At 31.6% G+C, this 22,812-nt stretch overlaps 1 long non-coding RNA gene across 3 annotated transcripts in view; it reads left to right on the plus strand.

The window, feature by feature from the left end:
* LOC140609524 (uncharacterized) overlaps positions 1–22,812 on the plus strand; it is a 167,232-nt gene that overhangs the window by 140,981 nt on the left and 3,439 nt on the right. For 2 of the 3 annotated variants that reach the window (XR_012011331.1, XR_012011332.1), the window contains 2 exons: positions 15,849–16,012; positions 17,833–17,964. This is a non-coding gene — a long non-coding RNA (uncharacterized lncRNA). Of the gene's footprint in view, positions 1–15,848; positions 16,013–17,832; positions 17,965–22,812 lie in introns of those variants that run through there. The other variant, XR_012011333.1, reaches the window with a different exon arrangement.

The raw sequence follows: 22,812 nt of genomic DNA on the forward strand, positions 1-22,812 counted from the left end.
TTTTAATTATATTTTTCTTCCAATCCATGAGGATGGAACATTTTTTCATTTCATGGTGCCTTCCTCAATTTCTTTCATGGGTATTCTATAGTTTTCAGAGTACGGATCCTTTACCTTTTGGATTAGGTTTATTTCTAGATATCTAATGATTTTTGGTGCAAATGTAAATGGAATCAATTCTCTGATTTCTCTTTCTTCTGTCTCATTGTTAGTGTATAGAAATGCAACTGACTTCAATGCATTGATTTTATATCCTTTGTCTTTGCTGAATCCTGTATCAGTTCCAGCGTTTTTTGGGTGGAGTCTTTTGGGTTTTCTACATAGAGTACTATGTCATCTGTGAAGAGTGAAAGTTTGACTTTCCCTTGCCAGTTTGGATGCTGATAAGCCCTATTTGATTTCTCTGTTATAATTTATTTTATATTCATAGAAATTCTTTATATATTGTTTACTTATATTTTTTCAGTCACTGAATTTCCCCCAGGTTTTTTTGTCTTTATGATTTTTTTATTAAAGAGAATATTTAGATTTTTATATGTTAAATATATTTCTTTTATTAACTTCTGCTTTGAGAGACTTGCCTAAGAAATACTTCCCCTTCATAGAAATCATATATTTTATTTTATATTTTATCCTAATAGTTATAAAGTTTAATTTTAACTTTTATTTTTTTAAAAGATTTTATTTATTTATTCATGAGAGACAGAGAGAGAGTGAGGTAGAGACTCAGGCAGAGGGAGAAGCAGGCTCCATGCAGGGAGCCTGTTATGGGACTCAATCCGGGGTCTCCAGGATCACGGCCTGGGCTGAAGGCAGCGCTAAACCACTGAGCCATCCAGGCTGCCCTAAAGTTTAATTTTTAATTGGGGTTTTTAGTAGACAAATTCTGTAATTCAGTTTTTTGGAAAATACTAGTTATTTGCTAGTTTCTTAGTTTCCATATCTGTATGTTTATATGCCCTCTGCTGTTCCTTTGATCTGTTTGCCTGTCTTTGAACTAATTTAAGACTTTTACAGTTAATTAATTAGGTCAAATACTCTCTCATTTTATTTTTCAGATTAATTTGGCTATTTTGAAATTTATTGTGTGTGGGAGTCAGTCAATTTGGGAAATGACAAGATCAATGACTTTGAAATTTTGTTCCATTGAATTTGGTTATTAACTTAAAGTTTAGTCAACATCTATGAAACTGTCTTCTCGTTTGTGAGCAGGATACATATTTCATTTATTCAAATCTTCTTTGATATAATATTTGATAATCTGTAATGATTTTTACACATATTATATTAAATTTATTTTTATGTATTCCATAGGGTTTTTTTTCCTTTGTAAATTGAACCAGTTCTATTTTTTAAATAATCTAAATTCTATTCTTAATTTAAAATAATGTTATATCGGTTATAGCTGGTACAATGTTGAGATTTATGTATTATTTTATCAAAGTATAATAAACATAAATAAAATGCCCAAATCATAAGTATAATGAATTTCCACAAAGTGAACACCGCAGCACCCAAATCAAGGAATAGATCAGTTCAAGAACTTCCAAAGTCGTCTTCTGTCTTCTCCTAATTACTATCCTCACCACTTCCAAAAATAACTATGTTAATTCCTAACCTATAGATTAGTTTTCCCTAACTTTGAACTTCATATAAATGGAATCATACAATGTATATTCTTTTTGTTGGCTTCTTTTTTCAATCGTAATGTACTTAAATTTCACAACCACCATTGTTGTATTTATTTCACCTTCCCACCCTATCCCTTTTGTCTATTTATATATTTTTGTGTCAATCCCACATTTTATTTTTTCTTTGTTTATAATGTCTTAAAATCAAATAGATTAAGTCCTGAACTTTTTAATTCATTGTCATGATTATTCTAGATACCTTGTATTTTAGTATAAATATTAATACTAGTGGCCAAATATCCAAAAATAATGAGTTGGGCTTTCACTGGAATTGAATTAAACTTGTATGTCAAATTAAGTACAAGTGAAATCTCTAAATTTCTGAATTTTCCCATTTGGGAACATAGTGCTACTCTTTGTCTTGTTTCATTGTTCTCATGAATGTTTTGTTTTTTCATTACAGAGATCATGGTCATCTTTTGTTAGATTTATTCCTAGGTGTTTGGTGTTTTTGATCCTATTGTAAATGTTATTTCTTTTTTTCTAGACTATAAAGAAGCAATTGTTTTTATGTATTGACATTTTCGTTATTATTTTTATTATAGATGTGGGGTGCTTTTGTTTGCAAAGATTTTATAAAATGTCAAGTCCAATATATTTGTTTTTTGAAAAACTGTGCCTAAAATAAGCCTCAGAATTTCTACCTCTTGAAAACTTGAGAAAGTGCTTGTCACATCATAGCTAAACCATAAATGATTGTCAAATGAACAATAATTCTCTTTACAATGATTATGTGTAATATCATTGATTAAATGCTTCTTGAAAATAAATCCTGGAGGCTTCAGGCAATCATTTTATGTAACATCAGTGAAACAGGTATTAAATGCTTATATATTACTCGTTTTCCCCTTTTTCTTATTATGTGCTGTGTTTGAAGAAGCTGTGTGCCTAGACTTAGGTGTTAGATGATGGCTCCCTTAGAGTTGGAAAGGAAGAACTTCTGTACAATAATGCCTAAGATGTCACCCACTGTCTTATTGTGGGGAGTCAGATATGTCTAGATTCCCCCCTTCCCCTTCTACTATACTCTGATCTTGGACTTGGTGTTCTGAGCTACAGAAATCACTGCAATAATAAGTCACTACATGTGAGGTGGGATGCTAACGTGCTTTCAGTGGATTAGGGAGGTTGAAAAAAATGGAATCCAGCTGAAATTATTATTTGTTGCAACCACATATTTGACTGATGACAAACCAGTCTCTAATCAAGAACTAGCCATCAACTTGTCTAAAACAGAGAGAGAGATAGAGAGAACATGAGCAGGAGGGGCAGAGGGAGTGAGAATCTCAAGCAGACTCCTCAATGAACATGGAGCCAAACTTGGGGCTTGATCTCATGACCCTGACATTGTGACCTGAGCAGAAACCAAGAGTCTGATGCTTAACTGACTGTGCCACCAGGCACCCTGGAAAAAGTCAAACTTATAAGTAAACTTTCTGGAACTGAGTGTTTATAATCAAACAGAATAAATTTTTATTTTGTGAATATTGCAAAATAATTTTTCTTTGCTAATGATAGCAGTGTTCATTTTGTACCCAACTGTTGTCCTGAAAGAATAATTTATGGGGCAGTCATACTAGGCAGTATTTAAAATGCTTTAACATATTGAGATACTTCTGCTGTATATACCTACCAATCACACTATTACATATCTACCCATCACATTTTAATTTTTCAAATTGCCAGGTAAGTTACTGAAAATCTGAAATTAAAACAAAAACAACCACAAAATCTTATTGGTTCATGTGATTTTTAATTAAGATTTTACTGATTTAGAATATATATATATTTTTTCTTTTTTTTAATTTATTTTTTATTGGTGTTCAATTTACCAACATACAGAATAACCCCCAGTGCCCGTCACCCATTCACTCCCACCCCCCGCCCTCCTCCCCTTCCACCACCCCTAGTTCGTTTCCCAGAGTTAGCAGTCTTCACGTTATGTCTCCCTTTCTGATATTTCCCACACATTTCTTCTCCCTTCCCTTATATTCCCTTTCACTATTATTTATATTCCCCAAATGAATGAGAACATATAATGTTTGTCCTTCTCCGACTTACTTACTTCACTCAGCATAATACCCTCCAGTTCCATCCACGTGGAAGAAAATGGTGGGTATTTGTCATTTCTAATAGCTGAGTAATATTCCATTGTATACATAAACCACATCCTCTTTATCCACTCGTCTTTCGATGGACACCAAGGCTCCTTCCACAGTTTGGCTATCGTGGCCATTGCTGCTAGAAACAGTGGGGTGCAGGTGTCCCGGCGTTTCATTGCATCTGTATCTTTGGGGTAAATCCCCAACAGTGCAATTGTTGGGTCGTAGGGCAGGTCTATTTTTAACTCTTTGAGGAACCTCCACACAGTTTTCCAGAGTGGCTGCACCAGTTCACATTCCCACCAACAGTGTAAGAGGGTTCCTTTTCTCCGCATCCTCTCCAACATTTGTGGTTTCCTGCCTTGTTCATTTGCCCCATTCTCACTGGTGTGAGGTGGTATCTCATTATGGTTTTGATTTGTATTTCCCTGATGGCAAGTGATGCAGAGCATTTTCTCATATGCATGTTGGCCATGTCTATGTCTTCCTCTGTGAGATTTCTCTTCATGTCTTTTGCCCATTTCATGATGGGATTGTTTGTTTCTTTGGTGTTGAGTTTAATAAGTTCTTTATAGATCTTGGAAACTAGCCCTTTATCTGATACGTCATTTGCAAATATCTTCTCCCATTCTGTAGGCTGTCTTTTAGTTTTGTTGACTATATATTTTTTCTTTAACATTCACTGAATAGTAAAAAAGTATAATTTTCCAAGCTTTTTACTTCAAGAAAGATCATCATTTTAAAATGACTTTAGTGTCATCACTGAGCAGCCAAAGGAATGTCAGAAATTGTCCCTAAATGTCTTCATTTGTGATAAAAAGGAACCAACTCTGTTTAACTTACTGCTATTTAGTTACCCTTTACTTGAGAAGGAATAGATTTCTAACTGATATGCTAAGTCTCTCTATATTTAGATAGTACTGAATGTGTTATTACTGAGATTAAAACAGCATCAACTACATATAGCACTTACAGATAATTTGATCTACGATCCTCCTAGAATCTTGAGACAATTCAGGAAAACCAAATTGAATGAGAATAAATGTCAAATGATGTAACATTACGTTTTATGTTGGAAAGGTAGGCTTCTCAGTTTTAAAGATTTATCTAACAGTATACAACTTATTCTCTAGGGCTAAATTTGAGCTTTTTTCCTTAGCCTTCCCTAATTATCCAATGTTAATGTTTTTAATCTTTAAAAAAATTCCAATAGCAGTTATTAAGTGTGTCACTGTTTGGGCTAGCACTGTCACCCATGGTTTTCTTTTCTATGTATTTAACCTCTTCTATAGTACAGATGTGATAAAAAGCTCAAGTGCTACCTCTTTCCTCTCTTGTTCTTATGGCAGGATTTCCAAAATGATCATCGCACCATTTCCATCTAAAGCTAGATGTAGCCTTAAGCTCCTCTTCAATGCAGTTGTCCAGGTGGTTACTACCAATTTATCAGAGTTGGAATGCTAGACATGACTTAATATTTATGACTGAGCTAACATATAAACTCACCGAAATATAGATTATATCAGTTTTACCTTAGTTTCTCAGATGCAGGTTTTTTTTTTTTTTTTTTGGTGTAGATTTGATTAATTTTTGTTAATAGGTCAGAGAGATAGCATTGCAAAGTCATCTGAACCTAAAATACACATGCTTTTGCAAAGTCCTATATGTATCACAATCATTAACAGTATAGAAACAGGTCTGAAGATATGAATAAATTTTATTTTGTAATTGAGTAATCCTGAAAAAAACCATATTTTTTTGTGTCCCAAACCATCCTCATGTTACATAGAAATATTTTGTTCAACTGGCAATGTTACAGTTCCTTCCTCTCTTAAGTTAGCACAGCAAAATCTTCTGTGAAAATGAATCAACTCACAATGAACAATAGATTTGGGTCGGAGTTGAATGCTATGCAAGTGAAGAGAAATTTGTTCTGTCGCTGATCCATTGTAAGTCTGAAGTCAGACCAAGAAGGTAGATTTGTTTTAGTATAAAGACCATTACATTAGAAATCAGAAAAAATAGATTTGTGATAAAATGATTTTTCATTTTACAAAAGTAGAAGTCAAAACTTAAAAATATTTTGAGGCCTTAAAATATACAATTTATGCTAGATCTGAAATATTAACTTACTCTCTTTCTCAAAGATAAGTGCTATTACTCTAGTTCATTGCTTATATAATCATATACATATACAATATAAATACAAAGTATTTAGCCCAACTACACTCTTAGTAATTTCCTACACACTTTCTGTCCTTTCTCACTTTTATGTCTTTGTACAAACTTTATCTTCAACCTGGGGTGCCTCAACCTGTCCAAATCATGTCATCATTCACACATCAATATACTGACAGCTTTTCTAGAAGACTGTATGTAAGCCCTCAACAAAATGATTCTATTGCCTGTGTTTCAATGTCATTTCCTTAATATTATTTTGGTACACATTTGCACATTTTTTCTATATTAGATCACATTATTTGTATATATCTCAATTTTTAAAACTAGATTGTAAATGCAATAAGATTGTGATCCCATTCTTTTATGTACATCCTCTCAAGCATTATGCTTCTTAAGTACTACTGGCTAAGTATGTCATTTGGTGTATTAATCAATTACTAACAACAGCAAAAGTCAACAACCTAAAATAATACATATTTATTATTATAGTTTCTGTGAATCAGAAATCTAAGAAAGGCTTAACTAAGTGGTTCTGATTCAAAGTCTCAAAAATGTGGTTACCATTTTATCTGCAAACTTGATTCACTTCCAAATTCTCTCTCATGGTTATTGACAGGCCTCAGTTTTTTGCTGGGTGTTAGCCAAGGACTTCAATTCCTTGCTACAGTGATCTTTTCTGGAGTTTCTTAGCACGCAATCTGGATTCTCTGAGAATGAATGATTAGAGAAAAGGAGAGAGAAAGACTGTAAGATGAAAGCCACAGTCTTTTTATAATCAAATCTCAAAAGTGACATACTATCACTTTTGCCAAAAGGTACTTGTCATATAAACCAACTCTGGTACACTGTGGGCAGGGACAACACAAGGTTTGAATACCAGGAAGTGCAGATAATTCAGAATAATCCTAAAGGCTGTTTACTTTTCTTAAAAATTGTGATAGATTAAATTATGACTTGTTTTGGTCTTAGTATCCTTTATTGAAAAAAATATACCTGTTCTTTATTTCATTATAAAAAAATGTTTGTGTCACAATAAACCAAAGAGTGAAATATGTAAATATTATTAACAAATAATTTAATCAAAAATACAAAATTTTTAGATTTTTTTCACATTTTCTCAATTCTGTGACAAGGCTCAATTAACGTTTGATATTCATGCATACATGCGTGTGTGTATGTGTATTTTCATTATGATTTAACATTAAAAAGTGACTGTCATTCAGAAAGATTTTTATCTTAGTTGTACAAATTTTTACAGCACTCAAAATTTCAAACCTAATTGTTAATAAATACTAAAGATGATTGTAAAGACTAATGAGAATGGATTTTTTGTATACTAAGTAAAACAAAAATCAATCAAGTTGTTTAGTCCTTGTTGACATTGCACATACTACTTTATGCTTTCACATGGGGGACTACTTTTTCATTTCAAATTATTTTAAACAATTCCATAATGTTCTTTATACATCAGTTAAGTACTTTGGTATTTAATGCAAGAAAATACTTTAACTTTGGGGTCTTGCTCTGTGCATTAAATTACATTTGTAAATGCTTCACTGAACATTTTTCAAATATAATTCACATATAGTAATCGTGTTTAAAATATAATTTTTCATAGTTATGACCCATCTGCTCAATACTGATAAGAAGTTCAATAAAGCAGGCTATAAAAATCAATGCTGTTAAATGTTTATTAATTATCTAACACATTGCTTAGCTTACTGAGCACATTTAATACCCCAATACATATTTCAAGGTATGTATGGAAATTTTGCACTTAGGTTTAAAGATACATTTTAAGCATCCTTGCAGTCTCTCTTAATACAAATTTATAAGCATTGTGCTTATTTCTTTTAATCTTATCTTTTATTGAGGATACAATTTCGCTAAAGGTAAGGCAGACAATTTCTATCTGGGGCGAAAAAATCTTAAAGCTACATTGTATGTTAAAAACCACTGAAGCATATTGGGCTAAGCTGTACATGGACCAGATTTCAACATTTGCCAAAATTATCAGTAAATTTAAGACTCATTCTCATTTTCTCAGCCATTATTTTAAACTCCAGTAGCACCAGGAACTGATCTAATCAGTCAGTAATACATAAAGCATTCAGGTCAAGTAGATCAGCACAGAAATGTTTCCTGGTTCCTTTCATTCTCATCTCATAGAGGCCTTTTGTCACTAAGATTATCAGTGCTTGGGTTTTTAAATTATTTCTCCCTTCCAACTACACTAATAAGTTTTAAAATGGCAAGAAAAACAATGACACTATTGAGGAAATAACAATGGAAATGCAAAGGCTGTAACATCTGCCAATAACTCTTTTCTTTCCCTTCATTTTTACTTCATGATCCTTATTCCATTTCCACCCCTGCCTCTGCATCTAACTTGATGTCTTACCATCTAACATAATGCTTTAATTCCAGTATCACTAAAAAATGCATATTTTAAAAATATGTTGGCTTTGTTGAAAATATATGTTTCCAATTCTGGTGTCAAGTTCATGAGGTGAGAAACTAACATGTTTTTGGTTAGTAGATGTGTTTTGACCTTACCATTGTCTCTTTATGTTAATATACTCTCTAGTAAAAAAATTTATGTTATGACCTAAAATGACCTGACAAAAATTTAGTCACATAATGCTTTTCCAAGTCCTAGTGCTTAAAATTCTGAGATTAGGGATTTATGTCTTGGAGTGTTGAGCCCTGTAAGATGTCTAAAAGTTTTGCTTCGACTATTTGGATGGCCTAACCACTGCTGGTTTCATAACTACTCTTCATATAGCTGTTAGGATGAACTTTCCATAATCAACGTATTTCATCATTTCTTTCTTAGTATAAGATTGGTAGCTCATTCCCTGAAGGATAAAATCAAAACTCTGTAGTAGTATTTACATGGTCTTCATGTTTTTGCAACAACTTTTCTTCACAGGTTTGCCTCCATGAACCCTACATTCTCTTCTCATTCATCTATGTGACCTCCTCCATCATGCACCCTATATTCCTTACCAATCCATAAATGTACCCTTTATTTAGGTACTTATATTATATTCCCATGTATCCATATATCTTCCATCATGCAACCTATTTTGTCTTTCCATTGAACTTCTCACTGTTCCCCATGTTATCTCAAAACCTTTATGCCATATGGTAAGGATATCTTCAACCCAACATTTACTGTCTGATACAGTCCTACTCATTTCAAAAATCAAAATTAATCTCTTTTGTGAAGGTTTTCTGTCATCATCTAGATTTTCTATCTAATTCCCTACCCCATTTTATCTCTTTATGGTGGGATACTACAGTACATTATACATATCCATATTTTGGGGTCTTCTCATTTTTAAAATAATTGAATTACATTGTTTTCAATGCAAATTAATATCTTGTTATGACTAAGTTTAAGAAAGACCTCACTTAAAAATATCTACTGCAATAAATTATCCTGTATGTATTATTTGTTAATTACTAAGAGATAGAAAGGGATTTAGACAGACTAATATTGAAAGACAACTCAGGAATCCTCTCAGGAAAATTTCCTTAATGATAAAGAGGAAATAGTCATGTTTATTCCTGATTTGAGCAAATTAGACAGTAAGAGTATTAAGTTTAACCTATAAAGTATGATCTTCAGGTGCCATATTTTCAGGACTTGATCTAAATATCATAAATTCTGGCTAGTTGTCTGAATGCTATTTTACATTCCAATCTGTCTCTGCTTTGAGATAGTCTCACTGAAACTTTCCAACTCCAAAGTGAGTCTTTTTGGGGCTTCAACTTTGGGGATGTAGAGCAGTTTCCAGGCAAAACTGGAAACTGGTATCCTGGTATCTCTGAGATGTGTGTGTGGGTGTGTGAACATGCGTGTGCGCATGCTGGCAACTTATTGATAGTTATCTGGTTATGTCTTCAGTATCTTACATACTGAGTAGACATTATCTAAAATTCATCCAGTTTTACCAGGGGCTTTATTATCATACTTCCTTTTGAAGAGAAGAGTATTACTGTAGAATTAAAATTAATTATCTTTTCAAACTAGATAATTTTTGTAGGATAGAAGATAGAGCAATATAAAATATGTGAAACAAAGTAATAGAATTATCACTTGAAGAAGATAAAAGATTATTTTCCATAAAATATTAATTTTCTTTATATTTTATTTATAATCAAGTGGACCACAAACAGCATATTCTTTTCCAGTATAATTACTACAAAGAAAACTTAAACAGCTAACAGGAGGCTAAATGCTTGGGGCAATGTACTGCTGATGAATGACTATGGGATAATGATAAATGAATCTCATTCTAAATTCTGTCAACGAAATAAATCACTTATGTCATCAATTTCATTAATATATTAACATTCCACTCAACCAGTATACCTTTTACTTGCCTTTTCCAGGGAAGCCTTTTCATTTCAGGTATATTATCTTGAGCTTTATGGAACTGCAAAACTATAATTAATTGTGGTCACTCTACACAGAAAAGCCCTTTGGTAGGCATCATTTGTTGGGAACTGGCCTTTGTATCCCAACTACCTAGTCAACCTTTAGGTGATGAAAACATAATTTTTCTGCAAAATGGGCATGGTTCCTGGAAAGTGTGTGCCATGCCACAAAGGATAATTAATATTTCTGATAGAGTGTCCTAAACGTAGACATGGAAAAGATCTGGCTTATACAGAGGTGAAAGTAGTCACAAGTTGGTACTCTACGAATGCAAAATGGAGCATAATTTTTTTAAACTTTAAAATGGAGCATACTTTAAAGTAGAAGCTTCCTCTATATCCTCCACCTAACTTGGAAAATTTTAAAATGAGATAATACTTTGTTTAAGCACTTTTTTTTTTTTTAAGATTTTATTTATTTATTCATGAGAGACACAGAGAGAGGGCAGAGACACAGGCAGAGGGAGAAGCAGGCTCCACCCAGCAAACCCAACGATGTGGGACTCGATCCTGGATCTCCAGGATCACATCCTGGGTGAAGGCCACGCTAAACTGCTGAGCCACCTGGGCTGCCCCAAGCACTTATTTTATGTAAATCTATAGTATATCAGATTACAAGGATTAAGGTAAATTCAAATGGAGAGTTTTAGGGTTGCTTGAAAAGAACTTCTATTAAAAGTTTCATGAGCTAACGCATCTGTTTCCTATAAAACTGATAGCTATTAGAATGTTGAATAGTAATAAAGTACCAAATAAAATAGTTATCTTAAGTTATCCTAAGGTAATGTTCAAAATTTTAATTATAAACTTTTTCAACTTAGAAACACAATTTATTATAATTGTTACCTAAAATTTTGTAAAGGTCATGTAGATAAACCAGAGAATGTTCATATTTAGTATGTATTATTCACAAATTTTATGTATATGTGTGTATTCATTCAGTCATTGGATAAATATTTATTTGGCACCTGTGATGTCCCAAGCACTGTGATAAGCTGGGGAATAATTGTGCACAAGACAAAGTCTTTGTTTTTTACTTTCTAGCAGGGATGATTCCAACTAATCAATAAGTATATTTATACATACTTTATTGCATTAATTTGAAGATACTTTTAAAAAATATTTATTCTCTAAATGCAGATACATCTTATAACTATTGAGCAGGATATGAAATTAATATAATTCTTATTGTCTGACAGCATTGTGAGATTGAGAAAACACCGCCAACAAAAGTTACATAATGAGGGTGAACTGCTGAGAAGAAAATCTTAGAGACAATAGTGTAGAAAACCCTAACTCCTCATGTCACTACATATTGTGTTATGTTGAAAAACACAGATGTTGATAATATTAAGTATAATATTAAGTAATAGGTAGAGAAATTGGATATTAAAATGAAGTTTTAGGTATATCTTCACTAATTTCTTTCATTTGCATTTTTCTTCTATGAGTACGTAAGAGAGTGATACATGATTAAGGTATAGGCCTAATTTAGTTTCAAAGGTCTCTTTTGTTAAATATAAAATGGCAATTGTAGGCATTAAGAGAGGATTTTGTTAGTAAAATGGGTAGTACTTTTTCAATAGTGATTGTATTAGCTATTGATTTGTAATAGTATACTATAAAATTTAATGCTTCAAAATAACAATAACCATATTAACCTCACAGTTTCTATGAGGCAGGAATTATGGAGTTGCTTTGCTGGACAGCTTTCATGTGTCTTCTCTCATGAAATTGTAATCAGAATGTTAGCTGAGACTGCGGTCATCTGAAAGCTTGGTTGGAACGAAACCTTTTGATTCAAGGTGACTCAAGGGCTCAGAAGTTAGTGCTTCCTTCTTAGAAGGAAGGCTCACTTCCTCTGTTGGCCTCTTAATAGGCTTCATGAGTATCTAAGGTTGCTGACTTTTCTCACAGCAGGCCACTCAAGAGACTCAGACTCATTGTCACTTCTAAACATTTTATTCATTAATGTAGTCTGGCTCTCATTGAAGAGGATGGGAATTCGGTTAATCTTTTAAAGGGAGGAGTATTAGAGAATTTATGTACATATTCCAAAGCCGCAGTGTTTCAAACTGATGGTACTTCTTATACATGATATGTTACAGATTCATTGAAATATAATAAGCCCTAAAAATAAATCAAGTGGGGTAGGATAGGATGAAAGTAACAGGGTTCTGCTACTTTAGGAATGGTCTTACTGAAGAGATGGATGAAAAACTTAACCAAGTATAAATCTCTGGTAAGAAAGTTCCTGACAGAGAAATGCTGGTGCAAAGCCTGAAAGTATCAGAGTATCTGGCTGTGCTAGCAATTAGCAAGGAAGCTAGCAGAACTGCCTTACACATTTTTCTTTAGGGTATTTTATAAATGGTTTTATTAACAAGTGACATTTTTACAAACAAGTATAATTTTTTTATTAGTATATAGAATAAGTGTTAATAAGAGTGATGAATCTTTGAAGAGTTTGAGATTATCCTTTTATAGCATTTTCTATCAGAAAACAGTACTCAGAAGGACTTGCTATGCTTTCTCCAGCATTTCTAGAAACAATTTTAAGAATAAATATTGGTAGGGCACCTGGTGGCTCAGATGTTAAATGTCTGCCTTCAGCTCAGGTCATGATCTCCAGGTCGTGGGATTGAGCCCATGGGATCCAGCCCCAAATTCGGGTCAGCTCAGTGGGGAATCTGTTTCTCCATCTGCCTCTCCCCACTGCTCTCTCTTTCTCTCTCTCTCCCTCTCTCAAGTGAATAAATACTTTAAAAAAAAAAAAAAAGAATAAACATTGGTTTTACACCATGCAATTGTGTTTTCCATAAGCAATATTATGTGTTTTGGAATAACTTTCTTGAGAATTTACTTTATTACCTCTAGATTCTATTGCTAAATCTTTAAATTTATTTATCTGAAAATTATCTTCAAGGCTCTTCTACTTTCTCCTACTTTTATTCATCCAACTCAGTAGTAAATACATGAAATCTTTACTCAGTTTCAACTTTAAACCAGAATGGGCAACAAAGAGCAGTTCTTTACTGAAAAATTATTCAATCAGAACAATCACTTGGTATGCAGTTGGCTCTGCTGAATGGAAGTACCATGTTGGCCAACATAACAAGTTTTCTCCCTCAGCTCTCACTATAGAAGTGACTGAATCTGATTTTGTAGTAAATGTTCAATGACTTATCTTTATAATAAAGCAGCACTTTCATCAAAGGTGATTTCTTTCTCTCAAAGTTTCTGATTTTTTAAAAAAATTATCTTAATTTCTATTATGAATTTTTTCTCTTTCTCGTGTTTGTGGTTCACTAGGCATCAAGATACAGAGAAAATTGTAATGCATGGATATGTTTTCCATAGATATAGATATTTGCATATTCTGTTCCCTCTGGTTAATTAAGTACTGGTTTAAAATGACCATGATTAACAAATTGGTCAGTGATTCTCAAAGTGTGATCCCCAAATGACAGAAATAAATAACTGTTAGAAATAATAACTCTTGGGTCCCAACCCAGATCTGTTTCAACACATCTTCCAGATTACGCTAATATTTGCTCAAATTAGAGAACCACTGAGAGACAATATTAGACTTTACATATTGCTGCTTACATTAGTCATATGAGAGATCTGAGAAGGCTTATTAACACCATTAAAGCTTGTGGTTAATTATTTTCAAATTATCAGCACATATGAACACCATAAAATCAGATCTCTGTAATAAAACCAAAGGAAAAAAAAGATAAAAAACAGATGAAAGAATTCTTTTTATTTGTGGTTTGACTCTCTTTACTCCACTCACTTTTTTACAATGTTAAGCATCATAGAAACTGAAAATGCTTCAGGTAAATATTCTAATGAGGGTAACTTCTGCACTGGAAGATTTGGGTGAAATGATAATTATTCAAACTATCAATAAAGATTTTTGTCTAAAAAATGCTGTCAGGGTGAAAAAATCATATAGACTTTTAGTAAATTCTAACTTAGAATTCAAAACTATTCTTTCTCAAAATTAAAAAAAAAATACAGAAATGTGAAGATGTTAATCTACATATCCATTTACTAACACATCCAATGAAGTATTTGTAAAATTCTTAGCATTTATATCTCACTCAGAAGAACAAGAAAATCCAGTAACCTACTAGAATGTTAATGTGTAATTTACTATAGGTTCTCAAATGGGAAGGGTGTATGTGTGAATGGACCAAGACTTTCAGGAGGGGTAAATAAAAGTTAAGAGACACATCAGTCTTTTGGCTCTAATCAAGTTGGGAAAGGTAACAATGTTACAAAAAACAAAACTAAATCTCTTTCAGGAAACATAAGAAACCCTTCTTCCATTATCCTGTCCTTTTTCAGAGACTCTATTTTAGCTTTGTAAATTTCCATCCCTTCTCTGCTTTTTCTACTAAGTTTTGTTGTTACATAAGTTAAATAGGTAAATATCACATATCCTTAGGGGAGAAATAAATGAATTGCTGCTATACTCAAATAACCTTTTTTTATTCAATGTAAAAAATAATAATGTTTTAATCACAACAGATGATATAAAACCTTCAGGGCACAATAATCAAATGGAGTAGCTAACATGGGGTAGAGAAGGAATGGATAGTTAGTATCTGGAGGCTACAGAAAATAGTGGAAAACAGAGTGTTCTTTTTTTTTTTTTTACAATTCTAGGGGAAAAATTCAAGTTCTTATTTTGTATATTTGAGAAGTTAAAACCAATTATCTTTTTGCTGAGGTTCTTATATCTGAAGACATCTAAGTGTAATACCACATTGTACAAAAAGTATAATTAAAAATTTCAAGTAACTTTAGATGTTTAAATATATTACTATATTCCTTATTCTTTTTAGTGTTGACTGATGTAAGAACAATTTTTTTTTGTTCCAAGTAGTTTAAGATTGCCAGCATAGATGAGCTCATAAAAAAACACATTGTTAAAAATTAGAATCTAAAAATCTATGTGAGAATTCTAATTGCTCCATAATGGAAACATGGACATTAGAATAACTTACATTAGAGTAATTTGTGATGTAGAGCTAAATTCTATTCTAAGGTAGTGTTAGACTAAGACCTCCTACTATAAGTGGAGACACTCTATGGTACATGAAACATAGATGACATAGACTTTCCTGCCTTCAGTATTAAGGCATCATAAATATTTGTTAAGAAAAGAATTAGGGTGACTAAAAATTGCACATGCAAAATTATCTCAAATTTTATAGCTTTACCTATATGATAAATGACTTCTTTCTTTTACTCTTTGACATGTACCCATTAAACATTGAAATAATTGAAAGTAGATTTATTTTGTATGTCTTTGTTGGAATTATAAAGATAGCATGCAATTAAAATTAGATCTATTAGCTTTCAAATATCAGATATTTGAAAAATGTTTAGAAAAGTTTTTTCTTATTTTTTTAAGATGACGGAAGCATTTGAGAATAATTGTTACTCCCAAAGAAAATATACATGTTTTAAAACCTAACAACTTCAAAGGTGAAGATACCAAGTAAATTGTCTTAACAAGATTACAAAACTTATACAAGAAACTAATTACATGACATGGAGTGCAAAACTCACAACCAGGTAGGATATAAACTTTTGTAGTTGGCATTTTTCTGTGATTTCAGGAGGAAAAAAATAGGTAATGGCTAAAGATCAAAGAAATATTCAATTACAATTTTGGGAACAGTCATTCTTCTGCTAAAGAAATAAGCAAATCATATGTCATCATTGTTTGAATGATGAAATATTTTGATGTTTTAGGCAAGAACAAAAATTATCTCAAATCCGTATGTCAGTATGTTTATTTGTGAAGTTTTCATAATGACAATCTCAACTTATGAGACTGAAAATATTTCTGTAACAACAAAGACAGTACAAAAGACATAGAAAGTCTACAGGAGTAGAGAATTACATACATTCTAAGTCAGCTTATTATTTTTTAAGTAGAAATTGTAAAAAATGTTGAAGTGGAATTTTTGTTAGAACCTTCTATGTTAATGAGCATTAGACATTTTTCATTTTCTCTTGTTTTTATTGTTGTTTTTCTTTTATAAGCAATACTAAGCTCAATATAAGTGTGTGAGGTGCCTAGTAAAAAGGCAAATTTAATATCAATTTACATTAATAGGGTATTGTATTAATATTTGGAAGTGGCTGAAGTGCAAAGACTCTGAAATCAAATTGCACTACTTTACTAACTGCAAGTTATTTAACCTTTCTAAATCTCAGAAACTGAGACTGATAATATTACCTCATAAGCTTTTTGTAGAGTAAAATGAAATACTGTGCTTAAAATTTTTTACAAAATTTGAACCAAAGTGAATTGTCTTAATTCCTAAATATAATAAAATTATTATTATTGCTATTATGGGGTGATAATGATTTGGGACTCTATTCAGATTTCAATTATTCATCTCAATTGTTTATCTCCAATCTCACATACATACCCTTCTTTACAAGTATCTATCTGTAAAGAGAACAAATAATAAATTATGATCAGAGGGAGAAAATGATTTGAACACATTTAAAGTCATTTTAGAATTTAAAATTTGTAACAGCATTATTCAAAGCTATGAGATGTCTTAAGAGGTAATTGTTTTATTTTCACAAAAATGTGTTCAATCATTACCTAGAAACCCCAGCAAGGATGCTGTAGATATTCACAGACATCTCGTGAAATTACACTACATGGTCTTTAAGATTGCTTCCTACTTTGAGAGCATACAATACTATGACAGCTCTGACTGGAAAATAAGTGGGTGACTGTCTTTTAGTCATTCCATTCTTCTTTCCTTTAATCCTCTTCATACTGGTTGAGACAATGCATGATTTTTGGCAACTACTAATATGGGAATGGAGTGGGAATTAAACATAAAGACAGTGTGATTGATGCTATAATCTCACCCCAGCAACAATGGCTATTGTTTTCCTGTGTCACGACTATGGACATTGGATTAAGAAGTTATTCAGAAAGCTTATGTAAGAACAATGTGGCCAAAGTATGGGTAATGGTAACAATATAAGGAAATAGAACATTATGGTTTATTCACGGATAAGCAACAGATTAATTTGTAGGATGATGCTAACTTCAAGCATTTGTTTTATTAATACCTAGCTGTGCAAATTTAGAAGGTGGCTTCTGCTCTTTGGGTCTCAGTTTTCTTATGGGACATAGAAAGAAGTATCCCAGAAGGGATCTTAAGTTTCTTTAAATCTCTAATATACTAGGAGTCCACGATAAATTTATGAGGTCATACAAACCATATCATTTCAAAATTTATTCTTAGTTTCTATTTACTTAAAATGACTGGAAAATAAAAAATACTAAGTATTTGCATTAATTGTAATTTATACATGATGAGTTTAATGTCATAGTAATTTAGCTTTTATTTTCAATGTAGGTTTTCAATGTGGTCAGTCCTAATAATGATATTCCTGAGAATGTCTTCTATCTTTTTAATATTATGAATATAAACACAAAAATTTCATAAGCGCTTGGATATTATGAAATAAACCAGGTAACAACAATTATAGTCATGTACAATAAAAGATAATAGGTATTCACCTGACAGATTCTTTCTGTACATTCTTATTAATTTCACTCTTCTAGAAATAAAATATTCATGTATTGCAATAGAACTGCTTCTCATTTCTTTTATCTCCTCCTAAATGTTCTTTTCTTTTTATATCTGTTAACTGTTTTTACCATCTTACCTTGCCAAACTGCTTTGTACATATTCTTTATTTTTTCAGCAGCAATAAATGATTGTATGATTATTGTAAAAAAATGAGAAAATATACGACTCTAGAAATAAATGTTAAGGCCAGATTAATTGTAATCTATAAAGAAGGATCTGTAAAAATCTTTGGATTTCTTTCATCGGAGGATATTAGATCAAGGTAGTGACATAATATTATGTTAAATAATGTTAAGTAAATTCACTCTGCCTAGTGCAAAGTAGAATGCAGGGTCCAGAAGGAGAAGCAGAGACATCGGTTAGGAGGCTATTAAGAAGCATAAGGGAGAATAAAAGGCTTGAATTAGATGGTAGCAGTCAACGTGAAGAAAAATGGTTAATTTGGAGATATATTTTAAAAATAGAGCCAAGAGGATTTAATTGAATAGATATAAGGTATAGAAGCAAGCAAGAAAGAGGAAAATTTGAATCTGAATAAATAGATGGATTGTGGAGCTGTTTACTGAGATGTAGAATGTTAGGGAGGAGATAAACTGAACTTTGTCTTTGTCATGAAAAGTTTGAGATACCTAATAAGCATCTGAGTAAAGATGTTATTGTTAAGGGGGGTAAGCATTTGGAGTTCAGGGACATGTGCAGGCTGGAGGTAATTTTGGTGGTCTTTCATGTATAAGTATATTTAAAGTAATGAAAAGCATGAGATCACTAAAGACTGGGTTTTGATAGAGAAATATAGAGCTATGAAGACTAAGTCCTGACCAAGTTCTTTAACATTTAGAGGGAAAGAAACCAACAAAGAACACAGAAGGAGCACATTTTAATGGAGAAAAGCCATAGGAGTATGGCGTCCTGAGGCCAACTGAGATCGTTTTTAGGATGAGACTGCAGTTGTAGCAAATAATGCTGAAAAATTAAGTTATATTTTCCTATCTCAAACATGTTTTTAAAACATACTTCTTATTATTTGAACTGATATCTCATCATTTATGTACAGAGTAATTTATTTAACCAGTTTCCTTAACTAATACTAACCAGTATTAGTTTCCATTTGTTGTTGCTTTTGCAAATAACATTATAAAAGCATAAATAATGTTTTGGATTGAAGAGATGAGTTCTTCAGTAAGATAAAACATAGTGTAAAATTTGTTAGAATCACAAGCAAAAGATGGACGATCAAAAGCAGAAAAAGAAAGACGATGAATGTGGCACTTGGGTGGCTCACTTAGTTAAGCATTTGCCTTTGGCTCAGATCATGATCACAGGGTCCTGGGATAGAGGGATCCTGTGTCAGGCTCAGCCCTGTGCCCCTCCCCCTGCTCATGGTCTCTGTTTCGCTCTCAAATAAATAAATAAATAAATAATAAAATCTTTAAAAAAAGAATGATGATAAAAAGTACATGTCTTTATTTCTCTCAGGCAGATATCTAAGAGAAAGATTTCTGTACATCATAGGCTTAAATTCATAAGAAATTGCCAAAAAAGCTTCTCAGTATAGTTGTACCATTTCACACTCTCACAAGACTGAATGCCTCCTCCATTTGTTTCCCATACATGCCTACACTTCAATTTATTATTCTAACATTTCAGTCATCTTACTAGAATTGCAGTGGCATTTTATTGTTGTTTGAATTTGCATTTGCAACTAATAATCCTTAATAAATTCTCAGGTGTTTATTGGCTATTTAAAAATCTTTAGCAAATTGGTCTTTTTTTTTCTTAGTTCTTTGCCAAATTTTATCTGGAAGCTTGTCTTTTTATTGATATATTAATGTTCTTTCTATACTCTGGATACAATTTCTACGTCAGATACAGGTATTGCAACTATACTTTCACAAATTGTGATGTAGATATTGATTCCATTAGTGGCATTTTTAGTTTTCATAAGTTTTTTATTTTAATGAGTTAAAATTGATCAATTTTGAAATTTGTAATTATATATCTTTCTGTATCCTAAGAAATTTTTTACCTACCCATGATCATAAATATTTTTTCTTTCTAGTTTTCTGAGAGTTTTTTCAATTTTACTTTGAATGACTGCTGAATTTTATAAATATGTATAGAACATTTTTAAAATTTTCATAAAAATCTGCATACATGGAAATGATTGTATCATTTTATTTTTATTTTGTTCATTTAAGTTACACTGATGCTTCAATGTTCAATTTTGCGTTTCTGGATTTGTTTTGTCAATACTTTGTTAAAGATTTTTGCATTACTATAAATGACTGTTATTGACATAGAATTGTCTGTTCTTCCAATGGTTGTGTCTGATTTTAAATTCAAGATTTTGTTGCCTTCATAAAATGAGTTGAGAAATGTTTCTTCCTCTGCTAATTTCTGAAAGAATTTGCCTAATATTGGTATTATTTCTTTTTAAAATATTTAAAAAGAAGACTGCATCAACTGGGAAGTATACAGAAAAAGGAAATAATAACAATAAAAGTGAAAATAAATTAAATAGAAGCAATCAAACAGAGAAAAATCTACAAAGTAAGTGTTAATTATTTTCTAAAGAATCAGCATAGTTGATCAATCGCTGACTAGACTCAACAGAAAAAAACATTTCCAAATGTTTTTGTTTCTGTTGTAAGAAGCTTATTTAGGTTGTAAGAAGATATTTAATTATGAATTCAATTTCTTAGATATGGAGTTTTTCATTTTTTTCTTGTGTCAGTTTTAGATAATTTTCTTATATCTATAAATAAGTCCATTTCGTCTAAGCAGTTGAATTTATGGACAAAAAATAGCTATGTGTGTGGAGACTACAGTAATATTTTTCATTTGGAATCTGATTTTGGCAATGTTTTTTCTATTCAGTCCAGTCAGAGATTGATCAACTATGCTGATTCTTTAGAAAATAATTAACATTTACTTTTGTAGTTTTTTGTTTGTTTCTATTTAATGTATTTTCACTTTTATTGTTATTATTTCCTTTTTCCTTATACTTCCCAGTTGATGCAGTCTTCTTTTGTAATTTTGTACAGTGGAAGCATAGATCATTGATTTACATTTTATTTTTCACAATATAAGCATTTAAAGCTTTGATTTGTCGCTAAACACTATTTTAGATTCATCTCATACATTTTTATTATTTTACTTTTACTTTCATCCACTTTGAACTCATATTTAATTTCCTTTGTGAGGTTGTTGACCTAAGGCTTATATAGTGAAACACAGATTAATTTCCAAATACTTGGGAATTTTCTCACAAATTCTTAAATACATTTCTAGTTTAGTTGTGTTTACTGTGGTCACAACACACTCTGATATAAAATCTTTGATATTAGGGCAGCCTGGGTGGCTCAACCATTTGGTGCCACCTTTGACCCCAGCATGATTCTGGAGACCTGGGATCACATCCCTCGTCGGACTCCCCGCGTGGAGCCTGCTTCTCCCTTTGCCTGTGTCTCTGCCTCTCTTTCCTATGTGTTCTCAGAAATGAGTAAATAAAAAATCTTAAAAAATAAAATAAAATAAAATAAAATATTTGATTTTATTGAGACTTATTTTTTGTACACATGAAATAATTTTTAATTTGTCGTGTGTGGGCTTAGTGTTATTTACATATTCATTAAGTGAAAGTGATTACTGATATTATTTAAATAAAATATAACTTTACTTGATAGACTGTTTTTGTCTATCATTCCATTAATTTAAGAGGAAAGCCACTAAAATTTTCTAGCATTGTTGCTTTTATTTTTTTTACAAGGAGTATTTTTTTTTAAGATTTTATTTCTTTATTCATTCATGAGAAACACAGAGAGAGAGGCATAGACATAGGCAGATAGAGAAGCAGACTTCTGGTAGGGAGCCTGATGTGGGACTCGATCCCAGGACCCTGCGATCATGACCTGAGCCAAAGGAAGATGCTCAACCACTAAGCCAGCTGAGTGCCCCTTATAGAGTTTTCAGTTTTAATGTATTTTGAAGTTATACTTTTAGTTGCATATATATTCAGGATTGTTATAGCTTTCTGTTACATGGCTCACTTATCATTATGAAACATCCTTAGTAATATTCTTCTACTACAATATTCCTATTTTAAAATATCTCTCCGGTAAAACGTATTTGACTGTTACTTTTTAAATCTAGTAAAAATTTCTTTCAATTAAATAATTTTTGATGTAATTATTGATATGCTTGAGTCTACTATCTTGCTATTTGTTCTTTACTTGCTCTTTATTCCATTTTTCTTCTTCCCTGACTCTTGGACTAATTGAATTTTTTTGGTGTTTATTTTTTTATCTCATCTAATAGCTTTTTAGTTATGTTTGTTAATTAAATCATTTTTATTTTAGTATTTTCTTTAGGAATTACAATATGCATCTGTAACATCGCTCTCTAGCTTTGAATAAAATGAAATCAATGTATAATGCAATAATCTTATAATAGTATAATTTTATTTATTACTTTTTATCCCTTATGCTGTATTTGTTATATATTTGTTATATATATGATATATATCATAGACTCCATAATGTATTGTTTTTCTTGTTATTATTGCTTAAGTACTCAATTTTCCTTTAATGAAATTAATATAAGAGAAAACAGATTGTTAAAAATCACCCATTAGCTATTTCCAGTGATCTTTATTTTTTCTATCCTATATTTCACTTAAGCCTGAAGAACCTCCTTTAAAATGTCTCATAGTATAGTTCTGGATATGGCAAATGTTTTCAGCTT

Source organism: Canis lupus, chromosome 18 (genome assembly GCF_048164855.1).
Source record: "Canis lupus baileyi chromosome 18, mCanLup2.hap1, whole genome shotgun sequence".
In the NCBI taxonomy this organism is placed as follows: domain Eukaryota; kingdom Metazoa; phylum Chordata; class Mammalia; order Carnivora; family Canidae; genus Canis; species Canis lupus.